General features: G+C 34.4%; 1 non-coding gene across 1 annotated transcript; it reads right to left on the reverse strand.

Annotated features, from left to right (window-relative positions):
• Positions 1 to 1,207: 1,207 nt before the first annotated feature.
• On the reverse strand, positions 1,208 to 1,314 carry LOC139846150 (small nucleolar RNA R71). Its single transcript, XR_011758889.1, has one exon. It is a non-coding gene; the product is annotated as a small nucleolar RNA R71 (small nucleolar RNA).
• Between the last annotated feature and the right edge of the window lie 23,494 nt (positions 1,315 to 24,808).

Here is a 24,808-nt window from a genome sequence, read left to right on the forward strand (position 1 = left end):
AAGATTTAGGTGCTTTAGAATTTTGCGACGCCGTTTTAAGATTTTAGTACTTTCTAAGTTATTGCCGTTTTGGATATAAAATTCCTTTAAGCTTTAATATCTTTAGACGTAAGTTTAAATTTTTAGTTTTTAGAATTCTAAGTTTCGACGCTTTATTTTCTTATTTTTATTTTTCGATATTTATTTTTCGACGTTTTTCGACGCGCTCTTTTTCTTTCTTATTTCTCGACGCTCTAGTTTTTAGGACATAGAATTTTCTATTTCTTCTCTAAAAATTTCAAAACGAAAAAATTATTTTAAGCGGTTAAATTGATAGACATCCAAAATTTTCTGGTTCGTAGTAATAGTTGGATTTGTTAGTGGCGAGTTGTGAGCTTCCGATTTAAAGGGTCCTGGCTACCTGCTGCATCTTTTGGCTATTCGAAAAGTGACAAAAATCAGAAAAGTCTGTTAATTTGATAGCTTATATAATTTTTATTTTTATAATTAATAGAATATTCAGTGAATGCACCGAGCAAAACGTTCACCACCTTTCATACGTTCACCACCTGTAACTCGATCAAGACATCTAGCCAACATTGTCGCCGTTGATATTTCTTTAGAATCGTCATCCAGTCGAGCAAGTACTCCAATACAAATTTCCGATAATCCATTTTTTGAACCCGACCTCACAATTGAGAATCCGGAGGATATTCAGGGACAATTCAGAGATCCTGAACCACTAATCATTCCTCCTGAACCACAAATTACTCATCCAGAGATTGTTGAGGAAGAAACCATTAAGTCAGAATCCTCTAGTGATTCAGATTCAACAAATTCAATCATGGAAAATCTGGAACCTCTAAGTATGGAAGACCGAATGAGAGCTAAATGCACTGGCCAAGGTCACGCAATTACTCAACCAGACATTAATGCTCCAGATTATGAAATCAAAGGACAAATCCTACACATGGTAACTAATCAATGTCAATTTAGTGGTGTGCCAAAGGAAGATCCAAACGAACATCTTCGTACCTTTAATAGGATCTGTACTCTATTTAAAATTAGAGAAGTGGAGGATGAACAGATATATCTCATGTTATTTCCCTGGACTTTAAAGGGAGAAGCCAAAGATTGGTTAGAATCGTTACCTGAAGGGGCGATTGATACATGGGATGTCTTAGTTGAAAAATTTCTTAAACAATTCTTTCCGGCATCTAAAGCCGTAAGACTTCAAGGAGAAATTGTTACGTTCACGCAGAAGCCAAATGAAACTTTATATGAGGCATGGACAAGATTTGGAAAGTTATTGAGAGGATGTCCACAACATGGTTTAGACACGTATCAAATAGTACAAATATTCTACCAAGGATGCGACATCACTACAAGAAAAGACATCGATATAGCAGCTGGTGGTTCCATTATGAAGAAAGCCGCAACTGAAGCTTACAAAATTATTGATAACACTGCTTCCCACTCACATGAGTGGCACCAAGAAAAAGATATTGTTAGATCATCTAAAGCAGCTAGAGCCTATTCTAGCCATGACTTTGATTCCATTTCCGCAAAGATAGATGCCGTCGAGAGACGAATGGAAAAAAATGACTAAGGATATTCACTCAATAAGAATTAGTTGTGAGCAGTGTGGAGGACCACATTTGACAAAAGATTGTCTCAGTATTGAACAAACAATTGAACAAAGAGAGAATATTTCATATTTAAACCAAAGGCCTGGAAATAATTATCAAAATAATTATCAACCGCCAAGATCAATCTACAATCAAAATCAGAATTATAACCGAAATTTTCCATACAACAACCAACAAGGTCCTAGCAATCAACAAGGTCCTAGCAATCAACAAATATCCAATAATACTTACAACCAGTAAAGACCTATTTTTCAAAATAAACCACCACAAACCGATGATAAAAAGCCAAATTTAGAAGATATGATGTCGAACAAACTCAATTTTTCACATCTCAGAAACAAACCAATGAACAAAATGCTCAAGCATTTAGAAATCAACAAGCTTCTATTCAAAATTTAGAACAAGAAGTAAGCAACCTAGCAAGGTTGATAGGTGAAAGAAAACTGGAAAGTCTAAATAGCGATACAAATGCTAACCCCCCCAGAATGAAACAGATAAAGCCATTACCACAAGAAGTGGTATTACACTTAAACCACCCGAAATATGTAATTTCTGATAACGCTATTCCTACTCCACAAGCACCACAATCTGAGCAAGAAAAGGAAAAAGAACCGGTAGTTGAAAAAGGTTAATGAAGAAAACACAGTTAAGGCTAAACCTTATGTTAAACCATACCAACCACCATTTCCTTACCCGAGTAAAATGAGAAAAGAAAGACTTGAAGCTGAGCAATCTAAATTCTTGGATATGTTTAAACAAATAAATGTCAATCTTCCTTTCATTGATATAATTTAAAGAATGCCTAGGTATGCCAAATTCTTGAAAGATCTAATCACAAATAGAAAGAAAATGGAAGAACTTTCGGCTATTACTATGAATGCTAATTGTTCTGCAGTGCTGTTAAATAAGATACCAGAAAAATTATCAGATCCAGGAAGTTTCACAATTCCATGTTTTCTGGGTAGTCTTAGTTCAATAGAAGCATTGGCAGACTTAGGTGCTAGTATAAATTTAATTCCGTATTCACTATACGCTAAACTAGACCTCGGAGAATTGAAACCAACACGAATAAGCATACAAATAGCCGATCGATCAGTAAAATATCCTAGAGGGATAATAGAGAACATGCTAGTTAAAGTTGATACTTTAGTATTTCCAGTAGATTTTGTTATTCTGGACATGGAAGAAGATTCTCGAGTTCCTCTCATATTAGGAAGACCATTCTTAAACACGGCTAAAGCAATAATAGACGTGTTCGGTAAGAAATTGACCCTAAGTATAGAGGATGAGAGTGTTACTTTTTCTGTTGATAGAGCCATGCAACAACCACAATCTGCAGATGATACATGTTATTACATTCAAACTATAGATTCACATGCAGAATTATTAGAAGAATTTTCAGAATTACAAGGAACAGGAGAATGTTCTTTAGGAGAAGGAACTGAACCAATTGATGAAGCTGAAATGATAGCTGCACTTATGGCTAATGAATATGAACCAACAACAGAAGAAATTCAAATGCTAAAAAAGGAAGACAGATATCGATACAAATCATCGATAGAAGAACCACCGACATTAGAGTTAAAGCCACTTCCAAACCATTTGGAATATGCTTATTTACATGGTGAATCTGAATTACCTGTAATAATATCGTCTTCTCTTACGAAAAATGAAAAATCTCAACTCATTTCTGTGCTAAAAGCTCATAAACCAGCTATTGCATGGAAGATTCATGATATTAAAGGCATAAGTCCTTCGTATTGCACACATAAAATCCTTATGGAAGAAGGTCATAAAACATATGTGCAACGCCAATGAAGAATAAATCCTAATATGCAAGATGTTGTTAAGAAAAAAATTATTAAACTACTAGATGCAGGTTTAATTTATCCAATCTCTGATAGTCCATGGGTAAGCCCAGTTTAATGCGTACCTAAGAAGGGTGGCATGACTGTCATCACAAATGAAAAAAATGAGCTTATTCCTATAAGGACTGTAACAGGATGGCGTGTTTGTATAGATTATAGAAAATTAAATGACGCCACCAGAAAAGATCACTTTCCCTTACCTTTCATTGATCAAATGTTGGAAAGGTTAGCCGGAAATAGTTACTATTGTTTTCTTGACGGTTTCTCCGAATACTTTCAAATTCCAATAGCACCCAAAGATCAAGAGAAAACCACATTCACGTACCCTTATGGTACTTTTGCTTACAAACGCATGCCATTTGGTCTTTGCAACACCCTTGCAACCTTTCAAAGATGCATGATGACAATTTTTCACGACATGATAGAAGAATGCATGGAAGTTTTCATGGATGACTTTTCAGTCTTCGGTGATACTTTTGAAACATGTCTAGTTAATCTTGAACGAATGCTCATTAGATGCGAACAATCAAATCTAGTTCTTAATTGGGATAAAAGCCATTTCATGGTTAGAGAAGACATCGTTCTTGGTCATTAAATTTCAAATGAAGGAGTTGAAGTGGATAGAGCTAAAGTAGATGTAATTGCTAAACTTCCACATCCCACCAATGTTAGAGGAGTTAGGAGTTTTCTAGGGCATTCCGGTTTTTACCGATGTTTCATAAAAGATTTTTCTAAAATTGCCACTCCTATGAATAAACTCCTAGAAAAGGATGCTCCATTCATCTTTTCAGATGAATGCATCAAATCTTTTAATATTCTTAAAGAAAAACTCACTAATGCACCGATCATGATAACTCCAAATTGGAATCTACCATTTGAACTCATGTGCGATGCAAGTGATTTTGCAATGGGAGCCGTTTTAGGACAAAGGATTCAAAAAACGATTTCAACCTATTTATTACGCTAGTAAGACGTTACAAGGAGCACAAAAAAATTACACAACTACTGAAAAAGAACTCCTTGCCATTGTCTTTGCTTTTGACAAATTTCGTTCATATCTCGTTCTAGCTAAAACGGTGGTCTATACCGACCATTCTGCTCTTAGATATCTATTTTTGAAACAAGATGCTAAACCACGATTAATCCGTTGGATCTTACTCTTACAAGAGTTCGATATTGAAATTCGAGACAAAAAGGGAGCAGAAAATATCGCCGCTGATCATCTTTCTCGTCTTGAAAATCCTGAATTAGAAGTTCTAAATGAATCGGCCATACAAGATAATTTTTCTGATGAATATCTATTAAAGATAGATTATAGTGAAATTCTATAGTTTGCAGACTATGCAAACTACTTAGTATGTGGATTCCTTGAAAAAGGGTTATCGTACCAAAAACGAAAGAAATTCTTTAGTGATATAAAACACTATTTCTGAGAAGATCCACATTTGTTTAAAAGTTGTCCCGATGGAATAATACGCCGATGTGTATTCGGAGATGAAGCTAGTCAAATCTTAAACCATTGTCACACAGGACCAACAAGAGGGAATTATGGGCCTCAACTTACAGCAAGAAAGTTTACGATGCTGGATTCTATTGGCCTACAATTTTCAAAGACGCACACCTTCTTTGCAAATCCTGTGATGCATGTCAAAGGGCCGGAAAAATAAGTCAACGTGATGAAATGCCACAAAATGTCATTCAAGTATGTGAAGTATTTGACGTTTGGGGTATTGACTTTATGGGTCAATTTCCAAAATCTCATAATAATCTCTACATTCTCGTTGCCATTGATTATGTATCTAAATGGGCGGAAGCACAAGCTCTCCCAACTAACGATACATGAGTTGTAGTCAACTTCTTAAAACGTTTTTTTGCAAGATTTGGAACACCAAAAGCTTTAATAAGTGATCGGGGTACTCATTTTTGTAATAATCAAATTGAGAAAGTTCTCAAAAGATATGGAGTAACTCATAAAATCTCAATCGCTTATCATCCACAAACAAGTGGACAAGTTGAAAATACCAACATAGCTTTAAAACGTATTCTAGAAAAAACCGTAGGATCAAATCCGAAGGAATGGTCCATGAAATTGGAGGATGCACTCTGGGCTTTTAGAACAGCCTACAAAACTCCAATTGGAACCACACCTTTTAAACTCATTTACGGAAAAGCATGTCATCTTCCAGTAGAAATTGAACATAAAGCATTTTGGGCTTTGAAGACATGTAATCTTGATTTACATGAAGCCGGACGTCTACGATTAAGTCAATTAAACGAATTAGAAGAATTAAGACATGAAGCATATGAAAATTCGTTAATCTATAAAGAAAGAACGAAGAAATGGCATGATAAAAGAATCAGAAGTTCAAAAAAATTTAAAGAAGGAGACAGAGTTCTTCTTTTCAATTCACGATTCAAGCTATTTCCTGAAAAATTGAAATCAAGATGGTCTGGACCATTCATAGTCAAAAGATTTTTCCCATATGGAACAGTAGAATTAATAAATTCAAATGGAATTGAATTTAAGGTTAATGGTCAGAGAGTTAAACATTACACAGATAATCCAATGGAAGTTGAAGATGAAGTTAATCACAATTTCGACACCACAGCTAACTAAGTGTGGGAAGGTTCGAATCTTTTTAGGGTAATATATATTTCTGTTAGAGTTAGTTATCCTGTTTTCGTGTAGTTCTCGAGAATGGAATCCGAATGGTCTTTCCCTAGCAGACCCTAAAGAACTAGTCTTCTCCCTCCATTCTGAATTTTTATTTTTTTTAGGTTTTACAAGATGAAGAATTCCTTTGATCTGAACCATGGTCTACTACTACACGCTATGATTACTAAACGTAATAATGACACCCTTCCGAGTGAACTGGTATCATTCGTAAGAGAAAAAATGGACGAAGTAAGGAAAGAACTCAGAAAAGATCATCTTAAGACACATTTTGGTAAAGGAAAATCAAAATCCGCCACAAAAAGAAGAGCACGACACCTTGAAAGATGTTATAAATGCGAAAAATGGTCACACGAAGGTAAATGTTCAAACAATCAAACATATTCAAATACCAAATTGTTACTCTATGCAGAGAAGGACCGTTCATATGTTTAGAAGAAAAGATATTGAAGAATCGAGGTTACGCTTATTTAGCTATGGAAAACCAAATCACACGACTCTCCTATGAGTCAGCTAAAGCAGGTCTCTGAGAATTCTATCTCACAGGTAAGTATGTATAGTTTTTATTTTTGTTTTTATTTATTGCTTTTAACCTTTTGATAATAAACGCTGAATCGTTCGCTATAAAGTATTAAATTGATATTCAATAAAATTAGGTATGCGAAACCGAAATTATTGATATCATATAAAAATTTATTACATCACTGCGAAATTTACCGTTTATTCTTAAGGTATAAATATCTTTAATCAATCAACCCAAAATATTTCAAAAATTCGTCAGGAGTAAAACTAGGTTATGGAACCGAAATTACTTTACTGAAAAGAGGGGCGTATATTTTTGATAATATTTGATTGATTAAAGTGGGATAAAAAGATCAAAAAGATTTTTAATTTTAATTTTTACCTTGTTTTTAAAATTAATATATAAATATTAAATTAATATTGTAAAATTTTTAAATCAATATATTTAAGTTTTTAAATATTTTAAAAAAATAATATTTTTAATATAAGTTTGTAAAATTAATGTATAAGAATATTAATGATATTTATATGAATTTTTAATTTTATGCATTTTAAATTTAAGTTTGGTGTGAATTTAAAAACAAAAATTTACTTTATTTCATTAAGTTAAAAATTTGATATCTAAAAATTCGTAGTGAGTTGAAGACTAGGTCTTTGAACCGAAATTGCTTTACCCAAGGGAGGGACGAGAAATTTTGTTATCATTATTTTTAATCTTATTGAATTAAAGTATGCCAAAAACATTAAAAAACCCAAAAATCTTTGCTTTTAAAACGACGCTTAAAAAGTAACAAATTTTAAAACTTTGTCGAGAGACGGACTAGGACTAAGATCCGAAACGCACTAATTCTAAAAGAAACAAAATTTTAAATAATTTAATTATTTATTTTATTAGTCAAAGGTTTTTATATATGTAAAAAAAAAAATCAGACCCCATGCGATCGCATGGGGTTTCCTATTCAAATCCATGCGGTCGCATGGAGTGAAAAAACTGGGTAGGAACATAAGTTCCAGCGAGCTCTCTGTGCTCCTCAATTTCAACACACACATACACGAACATAACCCAAAAACACCCCTAAAATCATCAAATTTTCACCAAATTTAACCAAATCTTTTGCTATAATCCGCTTTAATCATGAATTTGTTAAGAAGTTTTTCAAGAAAGGTAAAAATTTCACCCCTAAACTCTTTAATTTTTCAGTTTTAGTGTTCTTGAGCTAAACTTTACCTAATTTAATTTTGTTAATTTCTAATGTAATTAGAGTTAAATTGTTAGTATATTATGCATGTATAACCTAGATTGATGCTATTTAACATGATTTGAAGCCAAAAAATTTTAAAAATTTTAGGAATCTAGGGTTTGTGTTCTTGAGCAATTTGGGACTTTTTGATATAAACAGGTTATGGCCGATTTTTGTCATGAATTATTGCTAACTTAAGTAGTGTAACATGTTTAGGTAGCTAAATGATCCAAACTTTGATCCTAAACATGATTTTTGAGAATTAAAGTGGACTTTTCAAGTCTAAAATTCATGAACTTGATTAATTTGATGTAAATGCCATTTGAAACTTGTTTAATTGCTAGTAATGGTTATTTTAACATGTTATTTGAGTTGAATGCTTATGAACTTTGTATACGTTTTCATATATGCTTATTTGAAAAAGTGTAGAATTGTTAAAATTGTGAAAATGTGTAGAAGTTTAATTTTGATTGAACATGTTATTGTAATTGTTTCAAGTTGTTATTTTGCTAACACTAATGCATATTTGGATACACAAATTTTGTGTTTAATGTGTTTTGCAGAGATATACCGATACTGATGGTGCATCATCGTCATCTAGACAACCTACTCCGGAACCTGAATCAGAAATGCAATATGAACCAGAACCTGAACAGGAACAACAATAGGAACAACAATATCATAATGATCAACACATACCATATTATGATCCGCAGCAAGAATATGTTAATGCCTACGTATAATTTCCAATTCATCCAATAATAGAACACCTAACGATTCATGAAGAACAGTTGCATCCTAATTTTAGATTTGATCGAAGCTGGAGAGATTACCCGACGTACCAAAGTAACAAATTTAAACTGGTAACGAAAAATGTAGAAGTACCGAGGGTAATCGATTGGGAGCCTTTGGAAAGGGTCCAACTAGTTAACTCAGTTAGGCAACATCTGATCCAAAGGTATGGCAACTCTTCTTTTCCCAATTAGGAACGTTTATTCACCATTCGTAGGCCTGTATATAAAGAATAGTGTGTTGAGCTTATGAGTACTATAGCATTAAATACGGATGTAGTTAGGTTAGATGATAGAAATTTTCTTAGATTTTTACTTGGCCATAGGATGTATAGGATGTCCATGCTGGACATGGCCAGGGCTTTACAGAGTTACACTCCTGGTGAATTACTACTACCTGATTGTACAAATTTGATTTATCATGGTGAAAGGGTAGATAGGAATTTTGACGCGGACGCCGTCTGGAGGCGTATGTCAAATTATAATGTTTTTACGCTGGGAAGAAGACACTCCTATTTAGATATTAACAAAGCAGAGCTTCGTGTTATACATAGATTTTTAGCTAATTCGATTACACAAATAGGTAAAAATAAGGAGAATATGCCCTTACATGATTTATTTTACCTTAAGTGTATTCGAAAAACTAGAAGCGTTGTTAATATCCCCTACTGTGTTGGTTTTTATCTGTCCAAAATGGTGGCAGGAATACAGGACGGGGGAATAATAGGAGGAGGTATTTTTGTTACTCTCATTGGAGAGTATTTGGGTGTAGATAGGGATCAAGGGGGTCCACTGATGGTGTGTAGGGAACAGGTTGAGACTTTAGGATTGAAGGTCTATCAGGGTGCAAAGGTATTAAAGAGCAAATGCAATCAGGTAGTACCATATGATGGTCTTCATCCACAGGTAGAGAGAGGTTCAGATGAGGAAATGGAGGAACCGGATGACATTAGGTGAAATGTCCCGTTCTTATTGATTAAAAACGTTCCATATTAATTGATTTCGTTGCGAGGTTTTGACCTCTATATGAGACGTTTTTCAAAGACTGCATTCATTTTTAAAACAAACCATAACCTTTATTTCATAGATAAAGGTTTTAAAAAGCTTTACGTAGATTATCAAATAATGATAATCTAAAATATCCTGTTTACACACGACCATTACATAATGGTTTACAATACAAATATGTTACAACAAAATAAGTTTCTTAAATGCAGTTTTTACACAATATCATACAAGCATGGACTCCAAATCTCGTCCTTATTTAAGTATGCGACAGCGGAAGCTCTTAATAATCACCTGAGAATAAACATGCTTAAAACGTCAACAAAAATGTTGGTGAGTTATAGGTTTAACCTATATATATCAAATCATAATAATAGACCACAAGATTTCATATTTCAATACACATCCCATACATAGAGATAAAAATCATTCATATGGTGAACACCTGGTAACCGACATTAACAAGATGCATATATAAGAATATCCCCATCATTCCGGGACACCCTTCGGATATGATATAAATTTCGAAGTACTAAAGCATCCGGTACTTTGGATGGGGTTTGTTAGGCCCAATAGATCTATCTTTAGGATTCGCGTCAATTAGGGTGTCTGTTCCCTAATTCTTAGATTACCAGACTTAATAAAAAGGGGCATATTCGATTTCAATAATTCAACCATAGAATGTAGTTTCACGTACTTGTGTCTATTTTGTAAATCATTTATAAAACCTGCATGTATTCTCATCCCAAAAATATTAGATTTTAAAAGTGGGACTATAACTCACTTTCACAGATTTTTACTTCGTCGGGAAGTAAGACTTGGCCACTGGTTGATTCACGAACCTATAACAATATATACATATATATCAAAGTATGTTCAAAATATATTTACAACACTTTTAATATATTTTGATGTTTTAAGGTTATTAAGTCAGCTGTCCTCGTTAGTAACCTACAACTAGTTGTCCACAGTTAGATGTACAGAAATAAATCGATAAATATTATCTTGAATCAATCCACGACCCAGTGTATACGTATCTCAGTATTGATCACAACTCAAACTATATATATTTTGGAATCAACCTCAACCCTGTATAGCTAACTCCAACATTCACATATAGAGTGTCTATGGTTGTTCCGAAATATATATAGATGTGTCGACATGATAGGTCGAAACATTGTATACGTGTCTATGGTATCTCAAGATTACATAATATACAATACAAGTTAATTAAGTTATGGTTGGAATAGATTTGTTACCAATTTTCACGTAGCTAAAATGAGAAAAATTATCCAATCTTGTTTTACCCATAACTTCTTCATTTTAAATCCGTTTTGAGTGAATCAAATTGCTATGGTTTCATATTGAACTCTATTTTATGAATCTAAACAGAAAAAGTATAGATTTATAGTCGGAAAAATAAGTTACAAGTCATTTTTGTAAAGGTAGTCATTTCAGTCGAAAGAACGACGTCTAGATGACCATTTTAGAAAACATACTTCCAATTTGAGTTTAACCATAATTTTTGGATATAGTTTCATGTTCATAATAAAAATCATTTTCTCAGAATAACAACTTTTAAATCAAAGTTTATCATAGTTTTTAATTAACTAACCCAAAACAGCCCGCGGTGTTACTACGACGGCGTAAATCCGGTTTTACGGTGTTTTTCGTGTTTCCAGGTTTTAAATCATTAAGTTAGCATATCATATAGATATAGAACATGTGTTTAGTTGATTTTAAAAGTCAAGTTAGAAGGATTAACTTTTATTTGCGAACAAGTTTAGAATTAACTAAACTATGTTCTAGTGATTACAAGTTTAAACCTTCGAATAAGATAGCTTTATATGTATGAATCGAATGATGTTATGAACATCATTACTACCTTAAGTTCCTTGGATAAACCTACTGGAAAAGAGAAAAATGGATCTAGCTTCAACAGATCCTTGGATGGCTCGAAGTTCTTGAAGCAGAATCATGATACGAAAACAAGTTCAAGTAAGATCATCACTTGAAATAAGATTGTTATAGTTATAGAAATTGAACCAAAGTTTGAATATGATTATTACCTTGTATTAGAATGATAACCTACTGTAAGAAACAAAGATTTCTTGAGGTTGGATGATCACCTTACAAGATTGGAAGTGAGCTAGCAAACTTGAAAGTATTCTTGATTTTATGTAACTAGAACTTGTAGAATATATGAAGAACACTTAGAACTTGAAGATAGAACTTGAGAGAGATCAATTAGATGAAGAAAATTGAAGAATGAAAGTGTTTGTAGGTGTTTTTGGTCTTTGGTGTATGGATTAGATATAAAGGATATGTAATTTTGTTTTCATGTAAATAAGTCATGAATGATTACTCATATTTTTGTAATTTTATGAGATATTTCATGCTAGTTTCCAAATGATGGTTCCCACATGTGTTAGGTGACTCAAATGGGCTGCTAAGAGCTAATCATTGGAGTGTATATACCAATAGTACATACATCTAAAAGCTGTGTATTGTACGAGTACGAATACGGGTGCATACGAGTAGAATTGTTGATAAGTGTATTGAAGTCTTTCAAAAGTGTATAAATACATATTAAAACACTACATGTATATACATTTTAACTGAGTCGTTAAGTCATCGTTAGTCGTTACATGTAAGTGTTGTTTTGAAACCTTTAGGTTAATGATCTTGTTAAATGTTGTTAACCCAATGTTTATAATATCAAATGAGATTTTAAATTATTATATTATCATGATATTATCATGTATGAATATCTCTTAATATGATATATATACATTAAATGTCTTTACAACGATAATCGTTACATATATGTCTCGTTTAAAAATCATTAAGTTAGTAGTCTTGTTTTTACATATGTAGTTCATTGTTAATATACTTAATGATATGTTTACTTATCATAGTATCATGTTAACTATATATATATATCCATATATATATGTCATCATATAGTTTTTACAAGTTTTAACGTTCGTGAATCACCGGTCAACTTGGGTGGTCAATTGTCTATATGAAACATATTTCAATTAATCAAGTCTTAACAAGTTTGATTGCTTAACATGTTGGAAACATTTAATAATGTAAATATCAATCTCAATTAATATATATAAACATGGAAAAGTTCGGGTCACTACAGTACCTACCCGTTAAATAAATTTCGTCCCGAAATTTTAAGCTGTTGAAGGTGTTGACGAATCTTCTGAAAATAGATGCGGGTATTTCTTCTTCATTTGATCTTCACGCTCCCAGGTGAACTCGGGTCCTCTACGAGCATTCCATCGAACCTTAACAATTGGTATCTTGTTTTGTTTAAGTCTTTTAACCTCACGATCCATTATTTCGACGGGTTCTTCGATGAATTGAAGTTTTTCGTTGATTTGGATTTCATCTAACGGAATAGTGAGATCTTCTTTAGCAAAACATTTCTTCAAATTCGAGACGTGGAAAGTGTTATGTACAGCCACGAGTTGTTGAGGTAACTCAAGTCGGTAAGCTACTGGTCCGACACGATCAATAATCTTGAATGGTCCAATATACCTTGGATTTAATTTCCCTCGTTTACCAAATCGAACAACGCCTTTCCAAGGTGCAACTTTAAGCATGACCATCTCTCCAATTTCAAATTCTATATCTTTTCTTTTAATGTCAGCGTAGCTCTTTTGTCGACTTTGGGCGGTTTTCAACCGTTGTTGAATTTGGATGATCTTCTCGGTAGTTTCTTGTATAATCTCCGGACCCGTAATCTGTCTATCCCCCACTTCACTCCAACAAATCAAAGACCTGCACTTTCTACCATAAAGTGCTTCAAACGGCGCCATATCAATGCTTGAATGGTAGCTGTTGTTGTAGGAAAATTCTGCTAACGATAGATGTCGATCCCAACTGTTTCCGAAATCAATAACACATGCTCGTAGCATGTCTTCAAGCATTTGTATCGTTCTTTCGCTCTGCCCATCAGTTTGTGGATGATAGGCAGTACTCATGTCTAGACGAGTTCCTAATGCTTGCTGTAATGTCTGCCAGAATCTTGAAATAAATCTGCCATCCCTATCAGAGATAATAGAGATTGGTATTCCATGTCTGGAGATGACTTCCTTCAAATACAGTCGTGCTAACTTCTCCATCTTGTCATCTTCTCTTATTGGCAGGAAGTGTGCTGATTTGGTGAGACGATCAACTATTACCCAAATAGTATCAAAACCACTTGCAGTCCTTGGCAATTTAGTGATGAAATCCATGGTAATGTTTTCCCATTTCCATTCTGGGATTTCGGGTTGCTGAAGTAGACCTGATGGTTTCTGATGCTCAGCTTTGACCTTAGAACACATCAAACATTCTCCTACGTATTTAGCAACATCGGCTTTAATACCCGGCCACCAAAAATATTTCTTGAGATCCTTGTACATCTTCCCCATTCCAGGATGTATTGAGTATCTGGTTTTATGAGCTTCTCTAAGTACCATTTCTCTCATATCTCCAAATTTTGGTACCCAAATCCTTTCAGCCCTATACCGGGTTCCGTCTTCCCGAATATTAAGATGCTTCTCCGATCCTTTGGGTATTTCATCCTTTAAATTTCCCTTTTTTAAAACTCCTTGTTGCGCCTCCTTTATTTGAGTAGTAAGGTTATTATGAATCATTATATTCATAGATTTTACTCGAATGGGTTCTCTGTCCTTCCTGCTTAAGGCATCGGCTACCACATTTGCCTTCCCCGGGTGGTAACGAATCTCAAAGTCGTAATCATTCAATAATTCAATCCACCTACGTTGCCTCATATTCAGTTGTTTCTGATTAAATATGTGTTGAAGACTTTTGTGGTCAGTATATATAATACTTTTGACCCCATATAAGTAGTGCCTCCAAGTCTTTAATGCAAAAACAACCGCGCCTAATTCCAAATCATGCGTCGTATAATTTTGTTCGTGAATCTTCAATTGTCTAGACGCATAAGCAATCACCTTCGTTCATTGCATTAATACACAACCGAGACCTTGCTTTGATGCGTCACAATAAATCACAAAATCATCATTTCCTTCAGGCAATGACAATATAGGTGCCGTAGTTAGCTTTTTCTTCAATAACTGAAACGCTTTCTCTTGTTCATCATTCCATTCAAATTTCTTCCCTTTATGCGTTAATGCAGTCAAGGGTTTTGCTATTCTGGAAAAGTCTTGGATGAACCTTCTGTAGTAACCAGCTAGTCCTAAAAACTGGCGTATGTGTTTCGGAGTTTTCGGGGTTTCCCACTTTTCAACAGTTTCTATCTTTGCCGGATCAACCTTAATACCTTCTTTGTTCACTATGTGACCGAGGAATTGAACTTCTTCCAACCAAAATGCACACTTTGAAAACTTAGCGTACAATTCTTCCTTCCTCAATACTTCTAACATCTTTCTCAAATGTTCACCGTGTTCTTGGTCATTCTTTGAGTAAACAAGTATGTCATCAATGAAAACAATGACAAACTTGTCAAGGTATGGTCCACACACTCGGTTCATAAGGTCCATGAACACAGCTGGTGCATTAGTTAAACCAAACAGCATGACCATAAACTCGTAATGACCGTAACGTGTTCTAAAAGCAGTCTTTGGAATATCATCTTCTTTCACCCGCATTTGATAATACCCGGAACGTAAGTCAATCTTTGAATAAACAGACGAGCTTTGTAGTTGATCAAATAAGTCGTCGATTCTCGGTAGTGGGTAGCGGTTCTTGATGGTAAGTTTTTCAACTCTCGGTAGTCGATACACAACCTGAATGTACCATCTTTCTTCTTGACAAACAAAACAGGAGCTCCCCACGGTGATGTGCTTGGTCGAATGAAACCACGCTCTAAAAGTTCTTGTAATTGGCTTTGCAGTTCTTTCATCTCGCTGGGTGCGAGTCTGTAAGGAGCACGAGCTATTGGTGCAGCTCCTGGTACAAGATCTATTTGAAATTCAACGGATCGATGTGGGGGTAATCCCGGTAATTCTTTTGGAAATACATCGGGAAATTCTTTTGCAATGGGAACATCATTGATGCTCTTTTCTTCAGTTTGTACTTTCTTGACGTGTGCTAGAACAGCATAGCAACCTTTTCTTATTAGTTTTTGTGCCTTCAAATTACTAATAAGATGTAGCTTCGTGTTGCCCTTTTCTCCGTACACATTTAAGGGTTTTCCTTTTTCTCGTATAATGCGAATTGCATTTTTGTAACAAACGATCTCTGCTTTCACTTCTTTCAACCAGTCCATACCGATTATCACATCAAAACTCCCTAACTCTACTGGTATCAAATCAATCTTAAATGTTTCGCTAACCAGTTTAATTTCTCGATTCCGACATATATTATCTGCTGAAATTAATTTACCATTTGCTAATTCGAGTAAAAATTTACTATCCAAAGGCGTCAATGGACAACTTAATTTAGCACAAAAATCTCTACTCATATAGCTTCTATCCGCACCCGAATCAAATAAAATGTAAGCAGATTTATTGTCAATAAGAAACGTACCCGTAACAAGCTCCGGGTCTTCCTGTGCCTCTGCCGCATTAATATTGAAAACTCTTCCGCGGCCTTGTCCATTCGTGTTCTCCTGGTTCGGGCAATTTCTAATAATGTGGCCCGGTTTTCAACATTTATAACAAACTACATTGGCATAACTTACTCCGACACTACTTGCTCTCCCATTACTCGTTCCGACACCATTTGTTCCTTTCGTTCTATTAACCCCTGGTCCGTAGACCTCACACTTCGCCGCGCTATGACCATTTCTTTTACACTTGTTGCAAAATTTGGTGCAGAATCCCGAGTGATACTTTTCACACCTTTGGCATAGCTGCTTCTGATTGTTGTTGTTGTTGCGGTTATTATTGTTGTTGGGATAATTGTTGTAGTTGATGTTGTTGTTGTTGTTGTTGTTGTTGTTGTTGTTGGGCCGTTTGTTGTAGTTGCGATTGATGTTGCGATTGTTGGGATAATTGTTGTGATTATTGTTGTAATTACTGTTGTTGTTGTATTGGTGATTCTTATCACTGTTTTCCTCCCACTTTCTTTTGACTTGCTTCACATTGGCCTCTTCAGCAGTCTGTTCTTTAATTCTTTCTTTAATCTGGTTCACTAGTTTGTGAGCCATTCTACATGCCTGTTGTATGGAGGCGGGCTCGTGTGAACTTATATCTTCTTGGATTCTTTCGCAATCCTTTCACAAACGCGTCGATCTTCTCTTCCTCATCTTCGAATGCTCCCGGACACAATAGGCACAATTCAGTGAATCGACTTTCGTACGTGGTAATATCAAATCCTTGGGTTCGTAACCCTCTAAGTTCTGTCTTGAGCTTATTGACCTCGGTTCTGGGACGGTACTTCTCGTTCATCAAGTGCTTGAATGCTGACCACGGTAGTGCGTACGCATCGTCTTGTCCCACTTGCTCTAGATAGGTATTCCACCATGTTAACGCAGAACCTGTGAAGGTATGCGTAGCGTACTTCACTTTGTCCTCTTCAGTACACTTACTTATGGCAAACACCGATTCGACCTTCTCGGTCCACCGTTTCAACCCGATCGGTCCTTCGGTTCCATCAAATTCCAAAGGTTTGCAGGCAGTGAATTCTTTGTAGGTGCATCCTACACGATTTCCTGTACTGCTAGATCCAAGGTTATTGTTGGTATATAGCGCAGCCTGTGCTACGGCTATGTTTGAAGCTAGAAAAGTACGGAATTCCTCTTCATTCATATTCACGGTGTGTCGAGTAGTCGGTGCCATTTCCTTCAAAATAGTCAAATGGAACAAGTTAATCATACAGAATATTAAGAGTAGTTAATAGTATTTCGTAGCATAATATGAACTCATTTATAAAAGCTTTTTCTTCATATTAGCGTTTTATAAGTTTAAATTCGGGTAGTACCTACCCGTTAAGTTCATACTTAGTAGCTAATATACAATTCAACTACTACAATTCTATATGAAAAAACTGATTATAATAATATTTCGCGTTCAAACTTTTACACAATATTTTACAAACTTACAATACCGCTTATTTTACATATAGCATGAAATATAGCACACAATAAATTTGATACAAGATGGTTGTGAAGATAATTCTAGCTAGTACACAAGTCGTTCAGCAAAGGCAATAAAGACACGTAATTCATACGTCCAGAAACAAGTCATGCATTCTGGTTTTACTAGGATTACTTCCCATCCTTGGTCTTGTGGAACATAACCGTTATGGCCGTTGATAATACAGCGTGTTGTAACGTCGTCAAAGGGACGAGGGTTACGTAATGTCCAACAGTCCCGTAACAATCTAAAAACCTCATTTCTTACCCCAATTACCGACTCTGTCACTTGTGGAAACGTTTTGTTTAATAGTTGTAGCCCGATGTTCTTGTTCTCACTTTGGTGAGAAGCGAACATTACTAATCCGTAAGCATAACATGCTTCTTTATGTTGCATGTTAGCCGCTTTTTCTAAATCACGAAGTCCAATATTCGGATATATTGAGTCAAAATAATTTCTTAACCCATTGCGTAAAATAGCATTTGGGTTCCCCGCAATATATGCGTCAAAGTAAACACATCGTAACTTATGGATTTCCCAATGTGATATCCCCCATCTTTCGAACGAAAGCCTTTTATAAACCAAGGCATTCTTGGAACGTTCTTCGAATGTCTTACAAACTGATCTCGCCTTAAATAGTTATGCCGAAGAATTCTGACCGACTCTAGACAAGATTTCATCAATCATGTCTCCGGGTAGGTCTCTTAAAATATTTGGTTGTCTATCCATTTTGTGTTTTTATACTGTAAAATAGACAAGAGTTAGATTCATAAAAAAAATACTTATTAATACAAGCAATTTTTACATATATCATAAAGCATAAGCACAATATATTACATATATTACACCACACGAATACAACTATCTTATTCCGACTCGCTTGTTTCTTCTTCTTCGGTTTTGGTTCGTTTTGCCAAGTTTCTAGGGATATATGATGTTCCCCTAATACGAGCCGTCGTTTTCCACATTGGTTTAGAAAAACCTGGTGGTTTAGAGGTTCCCGGGTCATTGTTACAACTTAAGGACTTCGGGGGTTGACGATACATATAAAGTTCATCGGGGTTGGAATAAGATTTCTCTATTTTTATGCCCTTTCCCTTATTATTTTCTTTTGCCTTTTTAAATTCAGTTGGGGTAATTTCTATAACATCATCGGAATTCTCGTCGAAATCCGATTCATCGGAGAATTGGTAATCCTCCCAATATTTTGCTTCCTTGGCGGAAACACCATTGACCATAATTAACCTTGGTCGGTTGGTTGAGGATTTTCTTTTACTTAACCGTTTTATTATTTCCCCCACCGATTCTATTTCTTCATCCGGTTCCGATTCTTCTTCCGGTTCCGATTCTTCTTCCGGTTCCCACTCTTCTTCCGGTTCCTCTTCGAGAACTTGTGAATCAGTCCACGAATCATTCCAATTTACATTTGACTCTTCATTATCATTAGGTGAGTCAATGGGACTTGTTCTAGAGGTAGACATCTATCACATAATATCAAACGCATTAAGAGATTAATATATCACATAATATTCACATGTTAAAAATATATAGTTTCCAACAAAATTTGTTAAGCAATCATTTTTCAAGTAAACACGGTCGAAGTCCAGACTCACTAATGCATCCTAACAAACTCGATAAGACACACTAATGCAAAATTCTGGTTCCCTAAGACCAACGCTCGGATACCAACTGAAATGTCCCGTTCTTATTGATTAAAAACGTTCCATATTAATTGATTTCGTTGCGAGGTTTTGACCTCTATATGAGATGTTTTTCAAAGACTGCATTCATTTTTAAAACAAACCATAACCTTTATTTCATAGATAAAGGTTTTAAAAAGCTTTACGTAGATTATCAAATAATGATAATCTAAAATATCTTGTTTACACACGACCATTACATAATGGTTTACAATACAAATATGTTACAACAAAATAAGTTTCTTGAATGCAGTTTTTACACAATATCATACAAGCATGGACTCCAAATCTCGTCCTTATTTAAGTATGCGACAGCGGAAGCTCTTAATAATCACCTGAGAATAAACATGCTTAAAACGTCAACAAAAATGTTGGTGAGTTATAGGTTTAACCTATATATATCAAATCATAATAATAGACCACAAGATTTCATATTTCAATACACATTCCATACATAGAGATAAAAATCATTCATATGGTGAACACCTGGTAACCGACATTAACAAGATGCATATATAAGAATATCCCCATCATTCCGGGACACCCTTCGGATATGATATAAATTTCGAAGTACTAAAGCATCTGGTACTTTGGATGGGGTTTGTTAGGCCCAATAGATCTATCTTTAGGATTCGCGTCAATTAGGGTGTCTGTTCCCTAATTCTTAGATTACCAGACTTAATAAAAAGGGGCATATTCGATTTCGATAATTCAACCATAGAATGTAGTTTCACGTACTTGTGTCTATTTTGTAAATCATTTATAAAACCTGCATGTATTCTCATCCCAAAAATATTAGATTTTAAAAGTGGGACTATAACTCACTTTCATAGATTTTTACTTCGTCGGGAACTAAGACTTGGCCACTGGTTGATTCACGAACCTATAACAATATATACATATATATCAAAGTATGTTCAAAATATATTTACAACACTTTTAATATATTTTGATGTTTTAAGTTTATTAAGTCAGCTGTCCTCGTTAGTAACCTACAACTAGTTGTCCACAGTTAGATGTACAGAAATAAATCGATAAATATTATCTTGAATCAATCCACGACCCAGTGTATACGTATCTCAGTATTGATCACAACTCAAACTATATATATTTTGGAATCAACCTCAACCCTGTATAGCTAACTCCAACATTCACATATAGAGTGTCTATGGTTGTTCCGAAATATATATAGATGTGTCGACATGATAGGTCGAAACATTGTATACGTGTCTATGGTACCTCAAGATTACATAATATACAATACAAGTTGATTAAGTTATGGTTGGAATAGCCCGCGGTGTTACTACGACGGCGTAAATCCGGTTTTACGGTGTTTTTCGTGTTTCCAGGTTTTAAATCATTAAGTTAGCATATCATATAGATATAGAACATGTGTTTAGTTGATTTTAAAAGTCAAGTTAGAAGGATTAACTTTTATTTGCGAACAAGTTTAGAATTAACTAAACTATGTTCTAGTGATTACAAGTTTAAACCTTCGAATAAGATAGCTTTATATGTATGAATCGAATGATGTTATGAACATCATTACTACCTTAAGTTCCTTGGATAAACCTACTGGAAAAGAGAAAAATGGATCTAGCTTCAACGGATCCTTGGATGGCTCGAAGTTCTTGAAGCAGAATCATGACACGAAAACAAGTTCAAGTAAGATCATCACTTGAAATAAGATTGTTATAGTTATAGAAATTGAACCAAATTTTGAATATGATTATTACCTTGTATTAGAATGATAACCTACTGTAAGAAACAAATATTTCTTGAGGTTGGATGATCACCTTACAAGATTGGAAGTGAGCTAGCAAACTTGAAAGTATTCTTGATTTTATGTAACTAGAACTTGTAGAATATATGAAGAACACTTAGAACTTGAAGATAGAAATTGAGAGAGATCAATTAGATGAAGAAAATTGAAGAATGGAAGTGTTTGTAGGTGTTTTTGGTCGTTGGTGTATGGATTAGATATAAAGGATATGTAATTTTGTTTTCATGTAAATAAGTCATGAATGATTACTCATATTTTTGTAATTTTATGAGATATTTCATGCTAGTTGCCAAATGATGGTTCCCACATGTGTTAGGTGACTCACATAGGCTGCTAAGAGCTGATCATTGGAGTGTATATACCAATAGTACATACATCTAAAAGTTGTGTATTGTACGAGTACGAATACGGGTGCATACGAGTAGAATTGTTGATGAAACTGAATGAGGATGTAACTGTAAGCATTTTTGTTAAGTAGAAGTATTTTGATAAGTGAATTGAAGTCTTTCAAAAGTGTATAAATACATATTAAAACACTACATGTATATACATTTTAACTGAGTCGTTAAGTCATCGTTAGTCGTTACATGTAAGTGTTGTTTTGAAACCTTTAGGTTAACGATCTTGTTAAATGTTGTTAACCCAATATTTATAATATCAAATGAGATTTTAAATTATTATATTATCATGATATTATCATGTATGAATATCTCTTAATATGATATATATACATTAAATGTCTTTACAACGATAATCGTTACATATATGTCTCGTTTAAAAATCATTAAGTTAGTAGTCTTGTTTTTACATATGTAGTTCATTGTTAATATACTTAATGATATGTTTACTTATCATAGTATCATGTTAACTATATATATATCCATATATATGTCATCATATAGTTTTTACAAGTTTTAACGTTCGTGAATCACCGGTCAACTTGGGTGGTCAATTGTCTATATGAAACATATTTCAATTAATCAAGTCTTAACAAGTTTGATTGCTTAACATGTTGGAAACATTTAATAATGTAAATATCAATCTCAATTAATATATATAAACATGGAAAAGTTCGGGTCACTACATTAGGGATGTCATTAGGGAGGCTATTACTGACGTTTACCAGCGTATAGATGAGGTAGAAATGACAAACGAGGCTAGACATAGTCAGTTCGAGCAGTGGCACACCGAGAATGTGTGCGAGCATTCTAGGCAACCACAGCATGATAGATGGCACTATCATCAGCATCAGATCATGAGCCAGCTATCACCGCAGGTACCAAATAACTACGTACCAACCCGACCTGCTTACTATCCTCTACACCAGCCCGATATACGACCACCATTTACTCTCTACGACCCTAACCAGGCCTATCAGAACACCTATAACCAACCGTGGAACCCTCCCGATGACATTAACTGGAACCCCTATCCAGATTGATATAGTTCCCGTTGGTGATTTTTATCTTTTATTATTATTTTTACTTATGTTTAAAACATATAATATTGTGTTACTTTTATGTAATTTTTAACATTTTTTTATTTTGTTACTAATATTTCGTATTTATAATTTGAAAGTGGGATGTTAAGTCCCATTTCAAATTACCATGCATGTTATTATTTGTATGTATGTATATTGTAAATTGTACACAACAGGGTAAAACAACGAATTTTCAAAGACTGGCATTAAGATCAGCAAAAGCTACTAATTTTGAAGACAAAACGAAAAACAAATGTGATGTAACAAGAAGACAGAATGAACAAATGATGTGCACCATTTATCATTCAACAAACAAACGCCAATATGTTTAGAAACTTTGGTAAAATTTAATCATTTTTCTACGCTAATCACCCTCAATAATTTAAATTGTTACTGCTTTCTTGCAAATGAGGGCATTGCAAGATCTTAAGTGTGGGAAGGGGTTAAATTCTTTCGGATTTTTAAAATTTTTAACACTTGGTTACCATTAAAAATACTAGTAACGCAGTAGTTGTATTAGAATCTAGTGCTCTCTGATAATAAAGAACAGCCCTAGTCTTATATACTGACTACCCAATTCTAGTAAAATTTTTCAAAATTTTCAACTAAATGAACTCAAAATCATGTTTATACATATTTATGAACGATAAAACTAGGTGTTAACACCGAAATTATTGTTACCTCAGAAAGGACATAAATTGAGAAACAACCTAAAATGTTAGAATTAATTTAAAATGGAATAGAGGAAAATAAAAAGGCAAAGAAAGGAAAATAAAAGCCAAGTGTGGGAAAAATTTACCAAGTTATTTAGAACATATGTCACATATTTTTGTACAAATAATTGAAGATACTTTTGTTTTGGACAAAATTAACTGTTTTACCCGGTAAATTGTAATATATTTGAAAGAAAGATGGATCTACACGATGAATCAATTCCATCATTAAAAGGAAGTAAAGTTTTATGAAAAAGACACGCACTTCTTGATTTAGGTCAGGAAGTTGTCATCCAGACCAGTTGTAGAGTCTACGAAAAACCTTGAAAAATTTTCTCAAAAATCAGCTGGAAATCCATGGACCTCAGCATCAAACCGGGTCGCCAAGTGGTCAGACTTATCCTAACCGTGAGAGGATCTGTCTCGTACAATGGGGGGCACCGTGCAAATTAGCTTATAAGACTAATGAATCAGATCCCCAGAAAGGATAATCTTCTTAAAGATCAAAAATCAGCTTTTAAGCCTGATATTACTCAATCCTTGAGATTTACCTTAAAGATTGAGAATTCAAACTCATGGAATTCAATGATATCTAAACTCGAGCTTGAACGAGAAAATATTTTTGATCAAATTACAAACCGATTTGTTTTCTTAAAACCCTATTTTCAATGCGTTCATTACCATTGAGCGTAAAATCCTAGGAATTCTCATGGAATTCATTAGGTCACCTGAACTAAATCGGATGTCAACCGTAAGAACGGTGGTTGCATAGCATGGTCAAAGACAGGACCTTGTGTCAGACCAAAAAACTATAGGGTGATCTTTACTATTGCTCCTACAAAGGATAGTAATTGCATCCGACACTTTATAGACCATAATTAAAAGCATGCCACGGGACATTGCCTTAACAGCTGCTTGTTCAACGCTTTCCTTTACAACTGGACAGTAGTTTACCGAAAGGTAATATACGGAGCAAGTATACTGGATGTGTTGCTTTCCCAATACAAGGTTAGCAAATGGGTGACACAAAACCCCAAGTTTTGAGCTAAAATTTTCAAATCTGAAACCCACCAAACCCACAAAAACAATTTGCAAACACCGGTAAAGGGCTATTTCGGAAAACTTATCTAGGGTAAAAGCGAGATTGAATTTTCAAAAAGATCAAATGTTTTTATAAAGATCCAATTTCCTTAAAGGATCTAAATTTTCATAGTCATGTGGAACTGTAAACCACAATGTTACTATCATTGTTCATACCGCCGTATTAAAATCACTGATGTACAAAGTGTGAAGAATAAAAGAAGTGATTCAAGTATGTTTTTATTTCAAGACTATATTGC

The sequence above is a fragment of the Rutidosis leptorrhynchoides genome, chromosome 4, assembly GCF_046630445.1.
Source record: "Rutidosis leptorrhynchoides isolate AG116_Rl617_1_P2 chromosome 4, CSIRO_AGI_Rlap_v1, whole genome shotgun sequence".
In the NCBI taxonomy this organism is placed as follows: domain Eukaryota; kingdom Viridiplantae; phylum Streptophyta; class Magnoliopsida; order Asterales; family Asteraceae; genus Rutidosis; species Rutidosis leptorrhynchoides.